Source organism: Bubalus kerabau, unplaced genomic scaffold, assembly GCF_029407905.1.
Source record: "Bubalus kerabau isolate K-KA32 ecotype Philippines breed swamp buffalo unplaced genomic scaffold, PCC_UOA_SB_1v2 scaffold_77, whole genome shotgun sequence".
Classification (NCBI taxonomy): domain Eukaryota; kingdom Metazoa; phylum Chordata; class Mammalia; order Artiodactyla; family Bovidae; genus Bubalus; species Bubalus kerabau.
Genome location: NW_026577931.1, coordinates 1,146,912 through 1,167,507, shown reverse-complemented (window position 1 = coordinate 1,167,507; position 20,596 = coordinate 1,146,912). Strand labels below are relative to the sequence as shown.

Sequence of the window (20,596 nt, the reverse complement as noted above, 5' to 3'; positions counted from 1 at the left end):
AGAATCTGTGGCTGTCCTGCTGAGGGGGCCTGTCCATGGGGACCTTGTGCAATTAAAGTTTGGTGTTTTGTTACTGAATAATTAGAACGTGTAAAAATTTAAAATTATATGGTGGTTTAATTGAAAAAAAAAAAACAAGCTCCAAGTTTTTTGAAAATTGAGGTCTAAAAATTGAAGGCCTGTTTTCCTTCCACTGTGGAATTCTATGAAGAAATGTGTGTGTGTGTGTTTGTTTGTTTTTTGTTTTTCTTTTATTTAAGAAAAGAGTCCGAAAAATGAAGGAAACAGGAAACCCAGAGGTGCCCCTGTAGTTTGGCAAAGGCCTTAGGACGTCACTTGGAAATGCTGCTGGCTGTGGGGAGGCATAGAGCTGTGCAGGCTTGTCCTTTGCATGGATGTTCTTGTTTGTGGAAATCCAGCTTGGAGCCATCTCCTGATGTGTAAGAATTTCCCAGACAAACCTTGAGCTAAGCAACGCATTTTTTCCCGAGGAAATATTTGTCTTAAGCGATGTTAATATCCACTAGACTCTGGCTTCAGGTCGGTTCCTCCAAAAGGCTCAGAAGCGACTTGAACAAAACAGTATGTTTTACTCATACCTTGTTCTCCTAATCTATGTTAAGGAAATGATATATTTGCCTAGAAATCTGCCTTTCTTCAGGATTCATGTCAATCATTTTTTGGCCCGGGATGACTCACCTGCTGCCCAAGTTATCTCAATGCATGTCGTGGGGGAGGGGCCTGGTGCCATTCTCTGAGACACTGCCTTTCTTTCCTTAGCTGACTGCTAGTGGCTGTATAACATCTGGCTAAAGACCAGCAGGGGGTACTCTTACTGCCCACCCCACCCCAACCCACTGCAAGTCTATGTCAGCAGCTTTCTCTATCTCTTTTATACTTTAATAACACTTGATGACACAAAAGCTCTGAGCGATCACGTCATATCGAATCTTCATTTCAGATTGAAGATTCATTCCATGGTATTGCCATCTTAAGTCTTTGCATTGCTATGGAATATCTGTCCATGTATTCAGGATATTTTTCAGCCATGGTATATAATTTCCAGTGTGCCAGTCTTGTCATCCTCGTTACATCCATGGCAAAGTATTTTATTCATGTTGACATTATTGAAAGGGAATTTTTTTTAATTCCTTTTCAGATTATTACCTGCTAGTGTATACAGATAAAACTGTGTAATCATTCATTTGTATCAGTTTGGACAGCTTGATAGTTGTCTTTACTTTCTTTACTTTCTCATACTTTAAGATTATCCTGGCACTCACCCCTAATCTCAGTCATTTGTTCAAAGAATTCTGTCCTTTTATTTATTTATTTTTTTAACATTGAATTAGTTTTGACTATGCTGGGTCTTTGTTGCTAGATGGAAGTTGCTTGAACCTCTGGACTGCAGTCTCCCATCTCTTGTTGACCTCTTGTTGACCTCTGCAGAATCCTGGCTCATGGGAGCTTGTTAGTTCCTTGTTCCTTACCAGGACCTCCTGTTGTAAGATGACTCCTGCAAGTGTTTTCTCTTCTCTGTTGTCTGGCAAGGGTGAGTGGTCACTGGTTCATTTAACAGAGTGTCTTTTGGTTCTCTGGAATAAGGTCCTTCACAGAGTAAATGTATAAAATTGTAAAAGTCAATGTTTGAAATAATGTATATTCCTAATTGGGTAAGTTGGCTTTTTTTGTTGTGTGTTACAACTCATCACCAGACCAAAGGTCATGTAGATCTTTTGTTGTTTTCTCAAATTGTATAGTTTTATAAATAGAATTCTGGTGTTAGTTGCAAAGTTTGTGCTTCTGTTCATTTAGTTTTTTTTTAAAACATTTATTTCTAGTTGATTGATCACTGCTTTACAATATCGGTTTGATTTGTCATACATCCACACAAACGAACCATAGATGTACGTGTGTCCCCTTGCTCTGGAATCTCCCTCCCACATCCCATCCATCCCCACCTCTCTAGGTTATTACAGAGCCCAAGTTTGAATTCCCTGAGTCCTAACAGCAAATTCCCACTGGTTGTATATTTACAAATGTTGGTGTGCGTGCACCCATGCTGCTCTCTCCATTCATGTCACCCTCTCCCTCTTGTTCCCCACCCTGGTCCATAAGTCTGTCCTCTATGTCTTCATCTCTGGTGCTGCTATGTGAACAGATTCGTCAGACCCATCCTTCTCGATTCCATGTTTTTCTCTTTCTGACTGACTTGCCTGTTTAATGCGCTCTCGGTGCATCCCCTTCCTTAGAATGGACTCAAATGTGTTCCTTTGTATGGCTGCATTCCATCCAGGCTCTGACTGTTCCTTAGCCGTGTTTTGAGGAGGGTTATGGGGCCATTGTGCTCCATTTCAGTTTGGGCCTCCAGTCTGAGTGCTCACAGCAGAGCTGCTTCTGGGTGAGCCCTCTGAAGTCTGTGAGCGTGGGGCTGCCCACTCTTCCCTGGCGGGAGCTTTGTCTCCTCAGGGCCCTCAGGGCTTGGGCTCCGGGGTCACGGGGCTGCATCCCGGCTGAGAGGAGTGGGGTTGCCTCAGTGCCCGCCGGTAGGGAGGTGCTGCAAGAGGGGAAAATGAGGACGAAGTAGACGTTTCCTGTGTCCAGCTGAGCGCTGACCGGAGGTCCATCTCAGTGCACTTGGGGGGTGGCAGGGCAGGGGGTGGGGAGAGCTCCAGGTGCAAATGGTGGGTTTTCAGTTGGATTTCTGTTGGATAGCCTAGAGGATGACCTTCACGGATGTTCTTCCGAGTAGGTGGCCAGTTTTCCTGTCCCTGTTTCTTCAGAAGACTGTCCTTTCCTCTTGGCTCGTTCCTGGTTTGATTTTCATGAACTGACCACATCCATGTGGGTTCATTCCTGGGCTCTCTCTTCCTTCCCGGAGTCCATGTGTCTGTTTTCCTGCCAGTTCCTCACTGTGGTGGTTACTACAGGGCCATGATGTAGTGAAGTCGGAGAGGAAGATGCCTCCAGCTGTGTTCTTCTTTCTCAGAGTCTTCACCATTTAAGGTCCTGTTCAATATTAGCAGCCTACTAGGAGGAGTATTTCTGTTTCTGGAAAAGGGCATTGAATAGCATTTTGTGATTTCAGTCAGTGTATTTGTTGATGGCTTTTTTTGGAATGGACATTTTAATTCCTCATTGTTGCAGTGCCTGAGCGTGGAATAGTTTTCTGTTTATTTGTGTTTTCTTTGGTTTCTTTATCAGTGCTTTCTAGTTTTCTCACTACTGGTCTTTTATGTCCTTGATTAAGTTTGTTGCCAGATGTTTTATTCTTTTGGATGCAATTATAAGTGGGATTTTCTTAATTTTTGTTTCTGATTGGTATTAGTGTATACAAATGCAAGTGAATTTTGTATATTGATTGCGATTGTAAGTTGTAGTATTTTATATGATTGTCAATCGATTGGAAATTTTTAAACTTTACTGAATGTAATCTAAAAACTTTTTTGTGAAGTTATGGGGAAATTTTTATTTATAAAATCTGTTTCTCCCACAGACCCAAGGCATGGTGGATACTAATAGACTTCCCACAGTACTTCTTCATTCCATGTGGACTCCTTCAAGGGCAGTGGAGCATCACAGCTTCCCTTGAACTTCGCCTGGGTAAGTCTGAACTCTATAGAAAATTTTCATGCCTGTCTAATCTGATTTTCTTTTATGGTATTGACTTGTTTGATTTGAAACATAATTTCCTTTTCAGGTAAAATGTACAGAAAAGTCTAGCAGAGGGGAAAAGTGCTCGCATTTGCCACATCATCTAAAACACTCTATGTGTTTTATCCAAAATGGGTGCATTCTCCTGCAGAACCTGCACATAATCTCCAAAATCAGGACATCATATGGTTTCTACAGTATAATGTAATCCACAGCCCCACTTCCCTTTCAGCAGTTGTTCAATTGTATGAATATAACTTTTCTTCCCACCTTTTTTTTTTTAACAATGTTACTGAGATTTTCAGTGATTTGGACAAACTTGATGGATTTAAAGCAGACGGTGAATATGGGATCTGCATGGCCTTTTCTATATGGATATTTTTCACTAAAGATGGTTTTAATGTTTATTCATGTTGTAAAATGTGTGAATCCTGTATTCTTTTTTTCTGCATAGTAATTAAAAATAAATAACATGCCATTTACCATTTAGATATTTGTAAGCATACAGTGTTGTAGTATGAACTACATTTCCTTGTTCTGCAAACCGGTTTAATACTGTGTACCTTGTGCATGCTTTGAAGAAACTCAAGAAACTGAGTCAGTGACTTAAATGGTCCAAGATATCACCTTAGATACTATCTTTATCTAAAACCAAATCAGGGGCTCCCTGGTAGTCCAGTAGCTAAGACTGGACACTCCCAAAGAAGGAGGCCCAAGTCCAATCCCTGATCCGAGAACTAGATCTCCTATGACACAATGAAGAGTTGGCATGCTTTAGCTAAACATCTGGCTTGCCTCAACGAAGGTCGATCTGGTGCAGCCAAATACAAAAAAAAATCAATGTTGAAAAAAAATAAAACCAAAGGAAAGGCAGGGTATGGTTGTTGTACGGATTTACATCTTAGCTTTCCATATTGATAAAAAAAAGTTTCACAAGACTGTCATCCTTCTATCTGGTAGATACCGAGAATTCCTTTGAAATGAGATTTCTCTTGTAAATGTGACTCACAGAAGAGCCGTCCTGAACTTGGGTTTCAGAGATGAGCATGTGTCCTCTTAAAAAAAAAGAAAGTTAATTAGGTCCAACTAATTCTCATGCTGAAGAGGTATATTTTGGGGTAGCATTTGCTCCCCTTCACTTTGGATGTATCCCAATTTGCTTACACAATCATCGACCGAAGACATCCTGATATTTGAAACTTTTTAGCTGTTAGAAGTAGAGCTGCTGTGTATAATTGTGTGATACTTTTTGTCTGGACACTTTTTTAAAGCTGTTTAGTAAGTGCTAGACATGTAGTGTTCAGGTCACAGGTGAGCCTTGTTTAGCTGTGGAAAAATCCAGCTAAATTTCTCTGGCAGGTGGGATCTTCCTGGGTAAGGGATCGAACTTGAGTGTCTTGCATCGGCATGCAGATTCTTTACCACTGAGCCACCAGAGAAGCCCCGCGCCCCCCTCCCCCCTGTTTGAGGTTACTGGATCTAATAGGTGTGCAGTGCTACTTCACTGCTGTTTTAGATTGTAATTTCCTAATGATATATGAGTTTGAGTATTTTTGATATGCTGATTTACTATCTGTACCTTTTCTTTGGCCAGGCATTCAGATTTATACACTTTTAATGAGGTTGTTTGTTCCAGATATTTTGGTATATTTGGAGTACGATCCTTTATCATATATGTATTTTGTCAATATATTTTTCTGTGGCTTGTGTTTAAGTTGTGTGAATGAGGTTTTTCACAGTTTAAATTTATAATTTTTTAAAGTTCATGTTATAATTTTTATGTCCTTTTTTGGATAGACTTTAGTGTTTGGTTTGGTTTGTTTTGGTTTGGTTAAATTTCATAAGCAAAACTAAGGTACTGTAGATACAGTTTTAAGCAAAGCTGAGGTACCATAGATACAATTTTCCCTTTTGTCTGTTGAGAAGTTTGAGTGAGGTTGGTGTACATTGTAAAATTATGTCTACATTCATTTGACTGGATATGGCTTCCAATTATTTGTATAATTGGTTTTGGAGAAGTCATGAGAAGTCAGTTTCCCCAAGGGAAACTGGGCGGGTTCTGTGAAACATGAACTGTCTTCGATCCCTGGTAATCACTTTCTGCTTCTTCTGGCTTTGGATTTGACTTGTTTGGATATCTCATACTAGTGGAATCACAGAACATTTCTCCTTTTTTGGTCTGGTTTATTTCACTTAATATAATGACCATAAGGTTCATTGTCAGAATTACCAACTTTGAAGGGCCGAATCAGATTCCAATGTGTGTCTACCACAGTTTGTTTATGGAACTGGCTGTCCATGGACACTTAGATTGCCTCTATTTGTTGGCCGGGGTGAATCATGCTGTTGTGACTTTGACTGCAGAAATATGCATTTTTCAGCCCCCTTTTCCAAACCTTTTGGGTACATAGCATGAATTAGAATTGAAATATCTGTTTGTTCCATGTGTTAGTTTTTTTCTGTAGTGTTCTGCAGTGGCAGAACCATTTCAGTTTCTCTTTTTGTATGGTAGAATACTGTTCCAGCTTTTGAATATACCCTGTGTTGCATATTCATTCACCCACCGATGGACACTTGAATGGGTTCTACCTTTGGGCTATTGTGAATAAGCTCGCTATGAATATTTGTGTACCAGTTTTTGTTTGAATTATTGACAACTACATAGTACTATGTATGAAAGAAACCACAAGGACCTACTCTATAGTTTCGGAAACTGTATTGAATATCTTATGATAATGTATAATGGAACAGAATCTCCAAAGGAATATATGAAAAAGACACGATACCCTGATAATTATTATACCAACACTATGTATTTCTACACGCCACTAAAATATTCACATCCGTAAGTATATTTCACTGCTTGGTTATATAAAAATAGAGAAGTCAAACAGAGAAGAAATAAACTTCCTGTCATTGCTCATCATCATTTATGCACTATTACTACCTGTAACACTCATTGTATAAATAAGTGCTAGACTAGGAATTGACATTCGTGTAAACCAAGAGATGGTGAAGGTGTAAGGAAGTATAACTTACTGAATTCCTTAACGAAGGATTATGGAACTCTATGTACATGACGTGAATGAAAGTCAAACGGTTTAGTTGAGCCACATTCTTCCTAGAGTGATGAGCTTCCACCCCACCCAATGTTAGCTCACAATTAAATCCTGCAGTTATCTGGCCTCAGTGTGTGCTTCTTGCCATCCAGAAAGAAAAAGTGAGGAAGTCCTGACAAAACCGTTGCTATTTTTCTTTTTTGGATTTGTATTTTATCGCAGGGCTTGGGGAAAAGAGGGCCTAAACTGTTTTCAGTGTTGCATCCCAAGGCTTTCTCTGGAGTGTTACCTATGTTGACAAACTGCTGATTCTTTTCAACAAAGGACAGTGATCTGCACTTCAGTATCTGTTGCTTGAGCTGGAATAGTAGGCATCCCTTTAAGTGCAGTCCTTCATGCTGAAGCAGGTCTACCTGAAGCAGTAGCATAAGATGAACACATTGATCATGTAGACATCGCATCCCATGAATTTCTAAGAATTTTTCAGGTATACCCATCATCATTGGAGGAACTGACTTGTCCCAGTAATAACTGGACTACCCAGCATAACAACAGTTCCTTGACTAAATAATATGCTTACCGGTTCTTCTTTCAGTGTTCTTTCTCCTACTTCGGTCATGAACAGGAGAAGCTGATGGCAGTGGTTCTTGAAATGTATATCGATTCCTAGGTGGCACAGTCACCAGTGCAGGATATGGAAGTGATGTGGGTTTGATCCCTGGGTCGGGAAGTTAACAATTCATACACTCATTTTATGTGAACAAGTTTTATACTCATGAGTGTTTTTCTTCTGTATACAGAATATATAGGTGAACTATAAAGAAAGCTGAGCACAGAAGAATGGATGCTTTTGAACTGTGGTGTTGGGGAAGACTCTTGAGAGTCCCTTGGGTTGCAAGGAAATCCAACCAGTCCATCCTAAAAGAAATCCGTTCTGGGTGTTCATCTGAAGGACTGATGTTGAAGCTGAAACTCCAGTTTTTGAAGAGCTGACTCATTTGAAAAGACCCTGATGTTGGGAAAGATTGAAGACAGGAGGAGACGGGGACGACAGCGGATGAGATGGTTAGATGGCACCAGCGACCCAATGGTTACGAGTTTGGGTAAACTCTTGGAGTTGATGATGGACAGGGAGCCCTGGCGTGCTGCGGTTCAATGGGGGTCGCAAAGAGTCGGACACGACCGAGCGACTGAACTGAACTGAACTGAACAGAAAAACAAACGCTGTTCAAGGACACTGAAAGAATCCTGATGTTGAAAATCAGATCTGTATTGTGAGCAATGCTTAGAAATCCATGAGTTGACACATAGTATTACGCCTATCATCCCTGTAGTTCCCTCAGTGAAATATGTTGCAAAAAGCTCTTCCTTCGTGGTATAGATTCATGAAGAAGCTAAATAGCATGAATCCTTTACGTTGACAACTGTGGATTTAAATCTCCTGTATGTGACAACCACACATACCAACATGATTTATTAGTATTATATCAATATTTTTAGTCCTACTGTATTTCAACAAAAAATGTCACTATACAATGGTACATGAAGGCAGGACACAAAATCAGGGCAAATACAAAATATTCCATCCTTTGAGAAAGGGAGTGAAAAAATAATGTGCTTTGACTATTGCATTTTTATGTATTAGATCCTTAAGTATTTTATTCACCACACCAAACTGAATGGTTCACAAACGTTTCAGAGAGGAAAGGATTATTTCTCTTTAACAATGAGGAGTTCAACTGCTCTCAAAGCAAATACCGGATGGTAATCACCATGAAGGACAAAGTTGATTATTCATATTTATATTACTCATTCGTTAGCTTGCCAAAGGTTCTAGATCTGTTACCACATTTTATTTTAATAATATCCACATGTGAAAGTGAAAGTGGCTCAGTGGTGCCTGACTCTTTGTGACCCCATGGACTATACAGTCCATGGCATTCTCTAGGCCAGAATACTGGAGTGGGTTGCCTGTTCCTTCTCCAGGGAATCTTCCCAACCCAGGAATGAAACCGGAGTCTCCTGCATTCAGAAAAATCATGTCCTTTGAATTTCCATTTTACTGTATAGGATCACGGCAATGTGATTACATAAAATTGTTTAGTTTCCTTTACGTTTCTCTTGGTAGATATAGATATCAGCCTTTGGTTCTATCACTAGCATTGCAAATAAAAATTAAAAAAATTAATTAGAGCTCCAATAGTATTTTTACTGTTAACAATAAGTATAGCATAATGTGCAACCTAGAAACAGCTAGTGAGCCTAGGACTGTCTGGAACATTCTTGGATCCTGCAGGAAAACACCCTGTGTGTGCCCCTCGATACCAGGCCTAGAGACCAAAATGTACATGAAAGGAAATAGTGGAGCTGACCAGAGTAAGGCGGCCAAACACGTCTGACACAGTGCCACAGCCTGCTCCTTCATGGGGAATGCCACTATAACCTAGGAATGTCATTACAAGGTTCACAAATGGCATGCGAGATGCTCGGCCCTGACACTGAGCTCAGCCCTGACCCTGAGTTTCAGTCCTCTGAGCAGATCTGGACTTCTCCCATTGTAGAAGCTAACCCGTTCCTTCCAAATACACGCTTGCAAACACATACCGGTTGGCTGACTCTCCTTCCACAAGGGAGGCTTCGTTTACCCGCATTCTGTGAACTTCGCTTCCCAGCTGATGGACAAACCACTATGGTAAGTATTTTCTCAAGGGCTGTTTCCCCGGGGGTGGGGCTGAGGTAAGGGACCCAAACTCATAGGGAAAGGCAAAACCACATCCACATGTCTTTGCTCTCCAGGACAGCTCTAGTGTACCTAAGTCTGTCAGGAACATTTTGGCTCGAACATAGACACTCTGTGTGCATTTTGCTGCATACCCAAAATAGGGCCACAAGGAGCCTCATGCTCTCCATGCGGCGCGGAAGCTGTGCGGCCAAGCAACAGCTGGAGAATCCAACCAATTGCTCTTTTCTTACCTCTGACAGAGCTCGCATTGCTGTAGCCCTTGGCAGTTTGGAAACACTGGACCCTAACCCCTCTCAAAGTAAGCCTGGGTTCTAGTTCGAATAGAAAGTCAATAGCAGAGCTGAGGACAGGAACGCGCCAGTCATTTATCACATGCTCCCGCAGCCTGCTACTTCATGGACACTAACGCTAGAAGCTAGGAATGTCTTAGCAAGGTGCGCAAAGGACAGGGGAGAACCTCGACCCTGACTCTGGTATTTCAGTCCACTGAGCAGATCTGAGGTTCTTCCGTTGTAGAAGCTAACCCATTTCTTCCAAATACAGGCTTCCAAACACAGGCCGGTTGGCTGCCTCCTCTTCCATGAAGCAGGCTTCCTTTCCTTGCAACCTGAGAATTCCGCTTAACAGCCTGGGAGAAAATCGCTTCTTGGAAGAATTTTTTCAGAGGCTGTTTCCCCGGAGCTGGGGCCAAGCTAGGGGACCCATACTGACAAGGGAAGGCAAAACCACATCCAACATCTTTGCTCCGGAGGACAGCTTTGGTGAACCTAAGTCTGTCAGGAATATTTCTGGCTCCTACAGAGCCAAACTCTGTGTGTGAAGCTGCACAGCCAACATAGGGGTACAGAGAGCCTGATTTTCTCTGTGCAGCTTTGAAGCTGTCATTCAAGCAACAGCTTGAGCATCCATACAATGCTCTGCCTTATTTCTGAGAGAGTTCTCATTGCTGTAGCCCTTGGCAGTTTGTAGAAATCCACACCCAAACCCTTCTCCAAGTAGGCCTGGGTCCTACTTCCAATACAAAGGCCATAGAAGAACTGAGGCCAGTAAGGCACCAGTCAGGTCTGACACACTCTGGCAGCCTGCTTCTCTATGGACAGTAAGGGTTAGGGTTAGGCTCACTTGCCTTGCCTCCTGTGAACTGCGTTTCGCAGCCTGTGAGAAAAGTGGTTCCTAGAGATCTTTTCTCAGGGGCTGTTTCCCCAGGGCTGAGGTGAAGCTTGGGGACCCAACTCCCAGGGGAAGGCAAAACCACATGTAGAGTTCTATGCTCTGTAGGAGAGCTCTAGTGAACCTCATCTGTCAGGAATATTTTTGGCTCCTACAAAGACACCTCTGTGTGTGAAGCTACATACCCAACATAGGGGCACATGGAGCCTGATTCTCTCCATGGGGTGCTGAAGCTTTGTGGCCAAGCAACGGCTTGAGAATCCATCCTCTTACTCTTCCCTTGGAAAGAAGCAGACACTTTCCCTTTACCAAGTAGGCCTTTGTCCTAGATTGAATGGAAAGGCAACAGCTGAGCTGAGGCCAGTAAGGCGCCAGTCAAGTCTGACATACTCCAAAAGCCTGCTCCTTCATGGACCATAATGCTAGAATCTAGGAATGTGTTTTCAAGGCTGGCAAAGGGCAGTCAGGAACCTCGACCCTGCCTCTGGAATTTCCGTCTTCTGAGCAGATCTGGAGGTCTCCTTTAGGAGACGCTAACCCATTCCTTCCAAATAGAGACTTCCAAATTCAGGCCGGTTGGCTGCTGCTCCTTGCTCGAAGGAGGCTTGCTTTTCCCGCCTCCTGTGAACTCCACTTCCCAGCCTCTGGGAAAAGCGGTTCTTGGAGATCTTTTCTCAGGGGCTGTTTCCACGGAGCTGGGGCCGAGCCCGGAGACCCACACGCACAGGGGAAGGCAAAACCACATGGACAAGTCTTTGCCTTCTAGGAGAGCTCTAGTGAACCTCACTCTGTCAGGAACGTTCTTGGCTCCTACGGAGACACCCCTTTGTGTGAAGCTGGGTACCCAACATAGGGGCACAGAGAGCCTGATTCTCGCTGTGCAGCTTTGACACTGTCATTCAGAAAACAGCTTGAGAATCCATACAATGCTCTCCCTTACCGCTGAGAGAATTCTCATTGCTCTAGGCCTTGGCAGTTTGTAGAAATCCGCACCCAAACACTTCTCCAAGTAGGCTTGAGTCCTAGTTCGGATGAACATGCAATGGCGGAGCTGAGTAAGGCACCAGCCGGTCTCACACACTCTGGCAGCCTGCTCCTCCAAAGACAGTAAGGCCTCTTTTTCTCTGCAGGAGGCTCACTTGCCTTGCCTCCTGTGAACTGTGTTTCCTAGCCTGGGGGAAAAGCGGTTCCTGGAGATCTTTTCTCAGGGGCTGTTTCCCCGGAGCTGGGGCGGACCTCGGGGACCCACCTCACAGGGGAATGCAAAACCACATGGACAGGTCTATGCTCTGTGGGAGAGCTCTAGTGAACCTCATCTGTCAGGAACGTTCTTGGCTCCTACAGGGACACCTCTGTGTGTGAAGCTGCATACCCAACATTGGGACACAGAGAACCTGATTCTCTCTTTGGAGCTTTGAAGCTGTCATTCAGAAAACAGCTTGAGAATCCGTACAAGCCTCTCCCTTACCGCTGAGAGAGTTCTCATTGCTGTAGGCCTTGGCAGTTTGCAGAAATCCGAACTCAAACCCTTCTCCACATATTCCCGAAGCCTGCTCCTTCATGGACAATAATGCTATAATCAAGGAATATCTTTGCAATGCTGGCAAAGGGCAGTCAGGAACCTCGACCCTTCCTCTGGAATTTCTGTCTTCTGAGCAGATCTGGAGGTCTCCTTTTGGAGAAGCTAACCCATTCCTTCCAAATAGAGGCTTCCAAACACAGGCCGGTTGGCTGCCTGTGCTTGCCCGAAGGTGGCTTGCTTGTCCCACCTGCTGCGAACTCCGCTTCCCAGCCTGGGGGAAAGCGGTTCTTGGAGATCTTTTCTCAGGGGCTGTTTCCTCGGAGCTAGGGCTGAGGCCGGAGACCCACATGCAGAGGGGAAGGCAAAACCACATGGACAAGTCTTTGTCTTCTAGGAGAGCTGTAGTGAACCTCACTCTGTCAGGAACATTCTTGGCTCCTACGGAGACACCCCTTTGTGTGAAGCTGGGTACCCAACATAGGGGCACAGAGAGCCTGATTCTCTCTGTGCAGCTTTGACACTGTCATTCAGCAAACAGCTTGAGAATCCATACAATGCTCTCCCTTACCGCTGAGAGAATTCTCATTGCTCTAGGCCTTGGCAGTTTGTAGAAATCCGCACCCAAACACTTCTCCAAGTAGGCTTGAGTCCTAGTTCGGATGAACATGCAATGGCGGAGCTGAGTAAGGCACCAGCCGGTCTCACACACTCTGGCAGCCTGCTCCTCCAAAGACAGTAAGGCCTCTTTTTCTCTGCAGGAGGCTCACTTGCCTTGCCTCCTGTGAACTGTGTTTCCTAGCCTGGGGGAAAAGCGGTTCCTGGAGATCTTTTCTCAGGGGCTGTTTCCCCGGAGCTGGGGCGGACCTCGGGGACCCACCTCACAGGGGAATGCAAAACCACATGGACAGGTCTATGCTCTGTGGGAGAGCTCTAGTGAACCTCATCTGTCAGGAACGTTCTTGGCTCCTACAGGGACACCTCTGTGTGTGAAGCTGCATACCCAACATTGGGGCACAGAGAACCTGATTCTCTCTTTGGAGCTTTGAAGCTGTCATTCAGAAAACAGCTTGAGAATCCGTACAAGCCTCTCCCTTACCGCTGAGAGAGTTCTCATTGCTGTAGGCCTTGGCAGTTTGCAGAAATCCGAACTCAAACCCTTCTCCACATATTCCCAAAGCCTGCTCCTTCATGGACAATAATGCTATAATCAAGGAATATCTTTGCAATGCTGGCAAAGGGCAGTCAGGAACCTCGACCCTTCCTCTGGAATTTCTGTCTTCTGAGCAGATCTGGAGGTCTCCTTTTGGAGAAGCTAACCCATTCCTTCCAAATAGAGGCTTCCAAACACAGGCCGGTTGGCTGCCTGTGCTTGCCCGAAGGTGGCTTGCTTGTCCCACCTGCTGCGAACTCCGCTTCCCAGCCTGGGGGAAAGCGGTTCTTGGAGATCTTTTCTCAGGGGCTGTTTCCTCGGAGCTAGGGCTGAGGCCGGAGACCCACATGCAGAGGGGAAGGCAAAACCACATGGACAAGTCTTTGCCTTCTAGGAGAGCTCTAGTGAACCTCACTCTGTCAGGAACATTCTTGGCTCCTACAGAGACACCCCTTTGTGTGAAGCTGGGTACCCAACATAGGGGCACAGAGAGCCTGATTCTCTCTGTGCAGCTTTGACACTGTCATTCAGCAAACAGCTTGAGAATCCATACAATGCTCTCCCTTACCGCTGAGAGAATTCTCATTGCTCTAGGCCTTGGCAGTTTGTAGAAATCCGCACCCAAACACTTCTCCAAGTAGGCTTGAGTCCTAGTTCGGATGAACATGCAATGGCGGAGCTGAGTAAGGCACCAGCCGGTCTCACACACTCTGGCAACCTGCTCCTCCAGGGACAATAAGGCCTCTTTTTCTCTGCAGGAGGCTCACTTGCCTTGCCTCCTGTGAACTGTGTTTCCTAGCCTGGGGGAAAAGCGGTTCCTGGAGATCTTTTCTCAGGGGCTGTTTCCCCAGAGCTGGGGCGGACCTCGGGGACCCACCTCACAGGGGAATGCAAAACCACATGGACAGGTCTATGCTCTGTGGGAGAGCTCTAGTGAACCTCATCTGTCAGGAACGTTCTTGGCTCCTACAGGGACACCTCTGTGTGTGAAGCTGCATTCTCTCAGTGGGGGGCTGAAATGTGCGGCCATGCACCTGCTTGAGAATCCATCCACTTACTCTTCCCTTGCCTTGACAGATGTCTTATTTCTGTAGCCCTTGGCAGTTTGGAAAAAAGCTGACCCTTACCCTTCACCAAGTAGCCCTTTGTCCTAGTATAAATGGAAAGGCAATAACTGAGCTAAGACCAGTAAGGCACCAGTCATCTCCCATACTCCAGAAGCCTGCTCCTTCTTGAAGAATAACGCTAGAATCTAAGAATGTTATTGCAAGGCTGGCAAAGTGCAGGCGAGAATCTTGATCCATACTCTGAAATGTCCATCTTCTAAGCAGATCTAGAGGTCTCCTTTCGGCAAAATTAACCCATTGTTTCCAAATTGTGGCTTCCAAACACAGGTCGTTTGGCTGCCTCTTCTTGCCCGAAGGAGGCTCGCTTTCCCTGCCTCCTGTAACTCGGCTTCCCAGCCTGGGAGAAAAGCGGATCTTGGAGATCTTTTCTCATGGGATGTTTCCACGGAGCTGGGACCGAGCCCGGGGACCCACACGCACAGGGGAAGGCAAAACCACATAGACCAGTCTTTGCTCTGTAGGAGAACTCTAGTAAACCTCACTCTGTCAGGAACATTCTTGGCTCCTATGGAGAGACCTCTGTGAAGCTGCATACCCAACATATGGATACAGGGAGCCTGATTCTCTCCATGGGGTGCTGAAGCTTTGTGGTCAAGCAACTTTTGAGAATCCATCCACTTACTCTTAACTCTGACAGAGGTCTCATTGCTGTAGCCCTTGCCAGTTTGGAAAAAAGCAGAGCCTTACCCTTGTCCAAGTAGGCATGGGTCGTAGTTTGAATGGAAAGGCAGCTGAGATGAGGCCAGTCAGGCTCCAGTCCCATCTCCCACACTGCCGCAGCCTGCTCCTTCCCAGGAAGGAACGCTAGAAGCTAGGCATGTCTTGGTGAGGCTCACCCAGGGCAGAGCAGCCTCTGGGCTGGGGTATTGCAGTATCGCGCCTGGGAGCAGATCTGGAACTCTGCCATTGTGGAAGATCACTCGGTCCTTCCCAATACAGGCTTGTAAGCACCTGCCGGCGGGCTGCCTCTTCGTGAAAGAAGGCTAGGGTTAGGCTGTGAACTGGGCTTCCCTGCCTGGACGCAAAGCGCTTCCTGGAGGTCTTTGCTCAGGGGCTGGTTCCCCTGAGCTGGGGCAGTGCTAGGGAGCCCAAACACACAGGGGAAGGCCCCAAACCACATCTACACATCCAGCCGAGAGGCTGCTCTGTCCTCGGTGCCTTATTGGCTTCAGTTCTTCTATGGCCATTGCATTGGAACTATGACCCAGGCCTACTTGGAGAAAGATATGGGTGCAGATTTTTACAACCTACCAAAGGGTACAGCAATGAGAACTATCTCAAGGGAGGGAGAGCATTGTATGGATTCTCAAGCTGTGGCTTGAACAAGAGCTTCAAAGCTGCACAGAGAGAATCAGGCTCTCTGTGCCAATATGTTGGATATGCAGCTTCACACACAGAGGTGTCTCCAGAGGAGCCAAGAATGTTCCTCACAGACTAAGGTTCACTAGAACTCTCCTACAGAGCAAAGACTTGTCCATGTGGTTTTGCCTTTCCCTATCAGTATGGTTCTCTGAGCTCAGCCCCAGCTCTGGGGAAACAGCCCCTGAGAAAAGATCTCCAAGAACCACGTTTTCCCCCAGCCTTGGAAGTGCACTTCACAGGAGGTGCAGAAAGCGAGCCTCCTGTGGGCAAGAAGAGGCACCCAATCAGCCTGTGTTTGGAAGCCTCTATTTGGAAGGAATGGGTTAGCGTCTCCAAAAGGAGACCTCCAGATCTGCTCAGAAGACAGAAATTCCAGAGTCTGGATGGATTCTCACCTGCTATTTGCCAGCCTTGCAAAGATATTCCTAGATTCTAGAGTTATTGTCCATGAAGGATTAGGCTTTGGGAATATGTCAATATGACTGGCGCCTTACTGGCTTCAGCTCAGATATTGCCTTTCCATTCATACTAGGACAAAGGCCTTTTTGGTCTGCTTTTTTCCAAACTGCCAAGGGCTACAGCAATGAGACCTCTGTCAGAGGTAAGGGAAGAGTAAGTGGATGGTTTCTCAAGCAGGTGCTTGGTCGTGCATTTCAACACCCCACGGAGAAAATCAGGCTCCCTATGTTGAATATGTAGTTTCTCACACAGAGGTGTCTCCGTAAGAGCCAAGAATTTTCCTGACAGACTGAGGTTAACTAGAGCTTTCCTACAGAGCATAGACCTATCCATGTGGTTTTGCCTTCACCTGTGAGTGTGGGTTCCCGAGCTCCACCCCAGCTCTGTGGAAACAGCCCCTGAGAAAAGATCTCCAGGAACTGCATTTTCCCCAGGCAGGGAAGTGCAGTTCACAGTAGGCAAGGCAAGCGAACTTCCTGCAGGGAAGAAGAGGCCTTACCGTCCATGAAGCAGCAGGCTGCCAGAGTTTGTGAGACTTGACTGGTGCCTTACTGGCCTCAGTTCTACTATGACCTTTGCATTGGAACTAGGACCCAAGCCTACTTGGAGAAGGGTTTGGGTGCGGATTTCTACAAACTGCCAAGGGCTAAAGCAATGCGAACTCTTTCAGAGGTAAGGAAGAGCATTGTATGGATCCTCAAGCTATTGTTTGATTGACAGCTTCAAAGCTGCACAGAGAGAATCAGGCTCTCTGTGCTCCTATGTTGGGTACCCAGCTTCATACACAGGGGTGTCTCTGTAGAAGTCAAGAATGTTCCTGACAGACTGAGGTACAATAGAGCTCTCCTACAGAGCAAAGACTTATCCATGTGGTTTTTGCCTTCCCTTGTGATTATGGTTCCCCAAGCTTGGCCCCAGTTCTGGGGTAACAACCCCTGAGAAAAGATGTCCAAGAACCACTATTCCCCTAGCCTGGGAAGTGGTGTTTTCAGGAGGCGGAGAAAGTGAGACTCCTTTGAGCAAGAAGAGGCAACCAGCTGCCCTGTGTTTGGAAGCCTCTATTTGGAAGGAAAGGGTTAGCTTCTCCAAAAGGAGGCTTCCATATCTGCTCAGAAGAGGAAATTCCAGAGTCAGGGTCGAGATTCTCTCCTGCCCTTTGCTACCCTTGCAAAGAAATTCCTAGTTTCTAGCCTTACTATCCATGGATGAGCTGGCTGCTGGAATGTGTAAGACATGACTAGTGCCTTACTGGGCTCAGTTCTCCTCTGCACTTTGAATTGGAAATATGACCCAGGCCTACTTTGAGAAGCCTTTGGGGCGGATTTTTACAAACTGCCAAAGGCTACAGAAATCAGAACCCTCTCAGAGGTAATGGAGTGCATTGTATGGATTCTCAAGCTGTTGCTTGGACGACAGCTCCTAAGCTCTCTGTGCCCCTATGTTGGGTATTCAGCTTCACACACAGAGCTGTGTCTGTATGTGCCAAGAAAGCTCCTAACAGACAGGATCACTAGAGCTCTCTTACAGAACTGAGACGTGTTGCTGTGGGTTTTCCTTCCCCTGTGAGTGTGGGTTCCCATGCTCGGCCCCAGCTCCGGGAAAACAGCCCCTGAGAAAAGAACTCCAAGAACCGATTTTCCCCCAGGATGGGAAATACACTTCACAAGAGGTGGGGAAAGCGAACCTCCTGTGGGCAAGAAGAGGCAGCCAACTGGCCTGTGTTTAGAAGCCTCTATTTGGAAGGAATGGGTTACTTCTCCAAAAGGAGACCTCCAGATCTGCTCAAAAGACAGAAATTCCAGAGGCAGGGTCGAGGTTCCTGACTGCCCTTTGCCAGCCTTGCAAAGACATTCCTAGATTCTAGCGTTATGGTCCATGAAGGAGCAGGCTTCGAGAGTCTCAGATTGACTGGCACCTTACTGGTCTCGGCTAAGCTATTGCCTTTCCGTTCAATCTAGGACAAAGGTCTACTTGGTGAAGGGTAAGAGTCTGCTTCTTTCCAAACTGCCAAGAGACACAGCAATGAGACCTCTGTCAGAGGTAAGGGAAGAGTAAGTGGATGGATTCTCAACCTGTTGCTTGGCTAAAAAGCTTCAGCACCCCAAATAGAGAATCAGGATCCCTGTGCCTCTATGTTGGATATGTAGCTTCACACACAGAGGAGTCTCCATAGGAGCCAAGAATGTTCCTGCCAGATAAGGTTCACTAGAGCTCTCCTACAGAACATAGACGTGTCCATGTGGTTTTGCATTCCCCTGTGATTTGGGTCTCTGAGCTTTGCCGCAGCTCTGGGGAACAGCCCCTGAAGAAAGATCTCCAGGAACCGCTGTTCCCCCAGGCTGCGAAAGGCAGTTCACAGGAGGAAAGGCAATCGAGACTCCTGCAGGAAAGAAGAGGTCTTCCTGTCCATTGAGGGGCAGGCTGCCAGTATGTGACACATGTCTAGTGCCTCAATGGTCTCAATTCTTCTATGGCTTTTGCATTGGAACTAGGACTCAGGCCTACTTGGAGAAGGGTTTGGATGCGGATTTCTACAAACTGCCAAGGGCTACAGCAATGAGAACTCTCTCAGAGGTAAGGGAGATCATTGTATGCACACATAAGTGGTGGTGGCAACGATCGCTTCAGAGTGGCACAGAGAGCCTGATTCTCTCTGTGGTAATATGATGCTATGCAGCTTCGCACACAGAGGTGTATCCGTAGGAGTCAAGAATGTTCCTCACAGACTGAGGTTCACTAGAGATCTCCTACAGAGCAAAGACTTTCCATGTGGTTTTGCCATCCCCTGTGCATGTGGGTGTCCTTGGGAAGGACCGAGTGAGCTTCCACACTGGCGGAGCTCCAGATCTGTGCCCAGGTGCGATCGTGGAGAGCCCTAGGGAAGAGTGCTCTGCCCTGGGCGAGTCTCTTCAAGCCCTTACCAGCTTCTAGTGTTAGCGCCCTAGACGGAACAGGATGATGGATTGATGGAGACGAGAGTGGCGCCTGACTGGCCTCAGTTCTGCTATTGCCTTCCCTTTACCTAGGAGCCAGGCCTCCATTCAGAGGGCGTAGGGCCCGATGGTGTGCAAATTGTCAAGAACTCCCGCAAGGAGAGCTCTGTCAGACGGAAGTGAAGTAACGCAGACTGTATTACCAAACTGTTGCTTGGCCGCCAAGATTCAGAGCTGCACAGAGGGAATCCGGGTCCCAGTGACCCTGGCTTGGGAGGCAACTACACATCCAGAGTATTCCTCCTAGGTGCCTAGAAAGCGCCTGCCAGACTGCGCTTCCCTGGACCTCTCCCCCAGCGTAGAGCCGTGTGGATGTGGTTTGGGGCCTTCCCCGGTGCGTTTGGGCTAGGGAGAGCACAGCCCCAGCGCGGGAGAACCAGTCCCTGAGCAGAGAGCTCCGGGCAAGTGCTCTGGGCCCAGGCATGGAAGCCCAGTTCCCAGCACGCTGGAGAGAAGAGAGGGGTTGCGGGCCTGTTACTGGGAAGGACCGAGCGAGCTGCCAGAGCGGCGGAGCTCCAGCTCTGCGCCCAGGCGCGATAGCGCAGAGCCCCGGCCGAGAGGCTGCTCTGGCCTGGGCGAGCCTCGCCCAGCGCTCCCCAGCTTCTAGCGTTCTCGCCCGGGAAGGAGCAGGCTGCGGGAGTGTGGGAGACGTGCCTGGCGCCTGGCTGGCCTCAGCTCCGCTCTGGCCTTCCCTTTGGACCTAGGAGCCAGGCCTCTTTGCAGAAGGCTCAGGGGCCGGGGCTGTGCAAACTGCCAAAGCTTCCCGCAAGCAGAGCTCTTTGTCAGGCAAAGAGAGCGCCCAGGGCTGCATTCCCAAGCGGTTGCTTGGCCGCCAAGACTAAGCGCTGGGCGGAGGGAATCAGGGTCCCAGGGCCCCTGGCTGGGGGAGGCAGCACCACAGCCAGAGGGAAACTCCGTTTGTGCCCAGCAAGCGCCTGCCAGACTGGGCTTCCCTGGAGCTCTCCCCCAGCGTAGAGTCGTGTGGATGTGGTTTGGGGCCTTCCCCGGTGCGTTTGGGCTAGGGAGAGCACAGCCCCAGCGCAGGGGAACCAGTCCCTGAGCAGGGAGCTCCGGGCAAGTGCTCTGGGCCCAGGCCTGGAAGCCCGGTTCCCAGCACGCCGGAGAGAAGAGAGGGGTTGCGGGCCTGTTACTGGGAAGGACCGAGCGAGCTGCCAGAGCGGCGGAGCTCCAGCTCTGCGCCCAGGCGCGATAGCGCAGAGCCCCGGCCGAGAGGCTGCTCTGGCCTGGGCGAGCCTCGCCCAGCGCTCCCCAGCTTCTAGCGTTCTCGCCCGGGAAGGAGCAGGCTGCGGGAGTGTGGGAGACGTGCCTGGCGCCTGGCTGGCCTCAGCTCCGCTCT

The 20,596-nt window shown here is 47.1% G+C and overlaps 1 long non-coding RNA gene across 1 annotated transcript; it reads left to right on the top strand.

Moving 5' to 3' along the window:
• Positions 1 to 3,087: 3,087 nt before the first annotated feature.
• On the top strand, positions 3,088 to 8,901 carry LOC129641142 (uncharacterized). The gene is made up of 2 exons (XR_008709107.1): positions 3,088 to 3,603; positions 7,514 to 8,901. It is a non-coding gene; the product is annotated as an uncharacterized LOC129641142 (long non-coding RNA).
• The last annotated feature ends 11,695 nt before the right edge of the window (positions 8,902 to 20,596 follow it).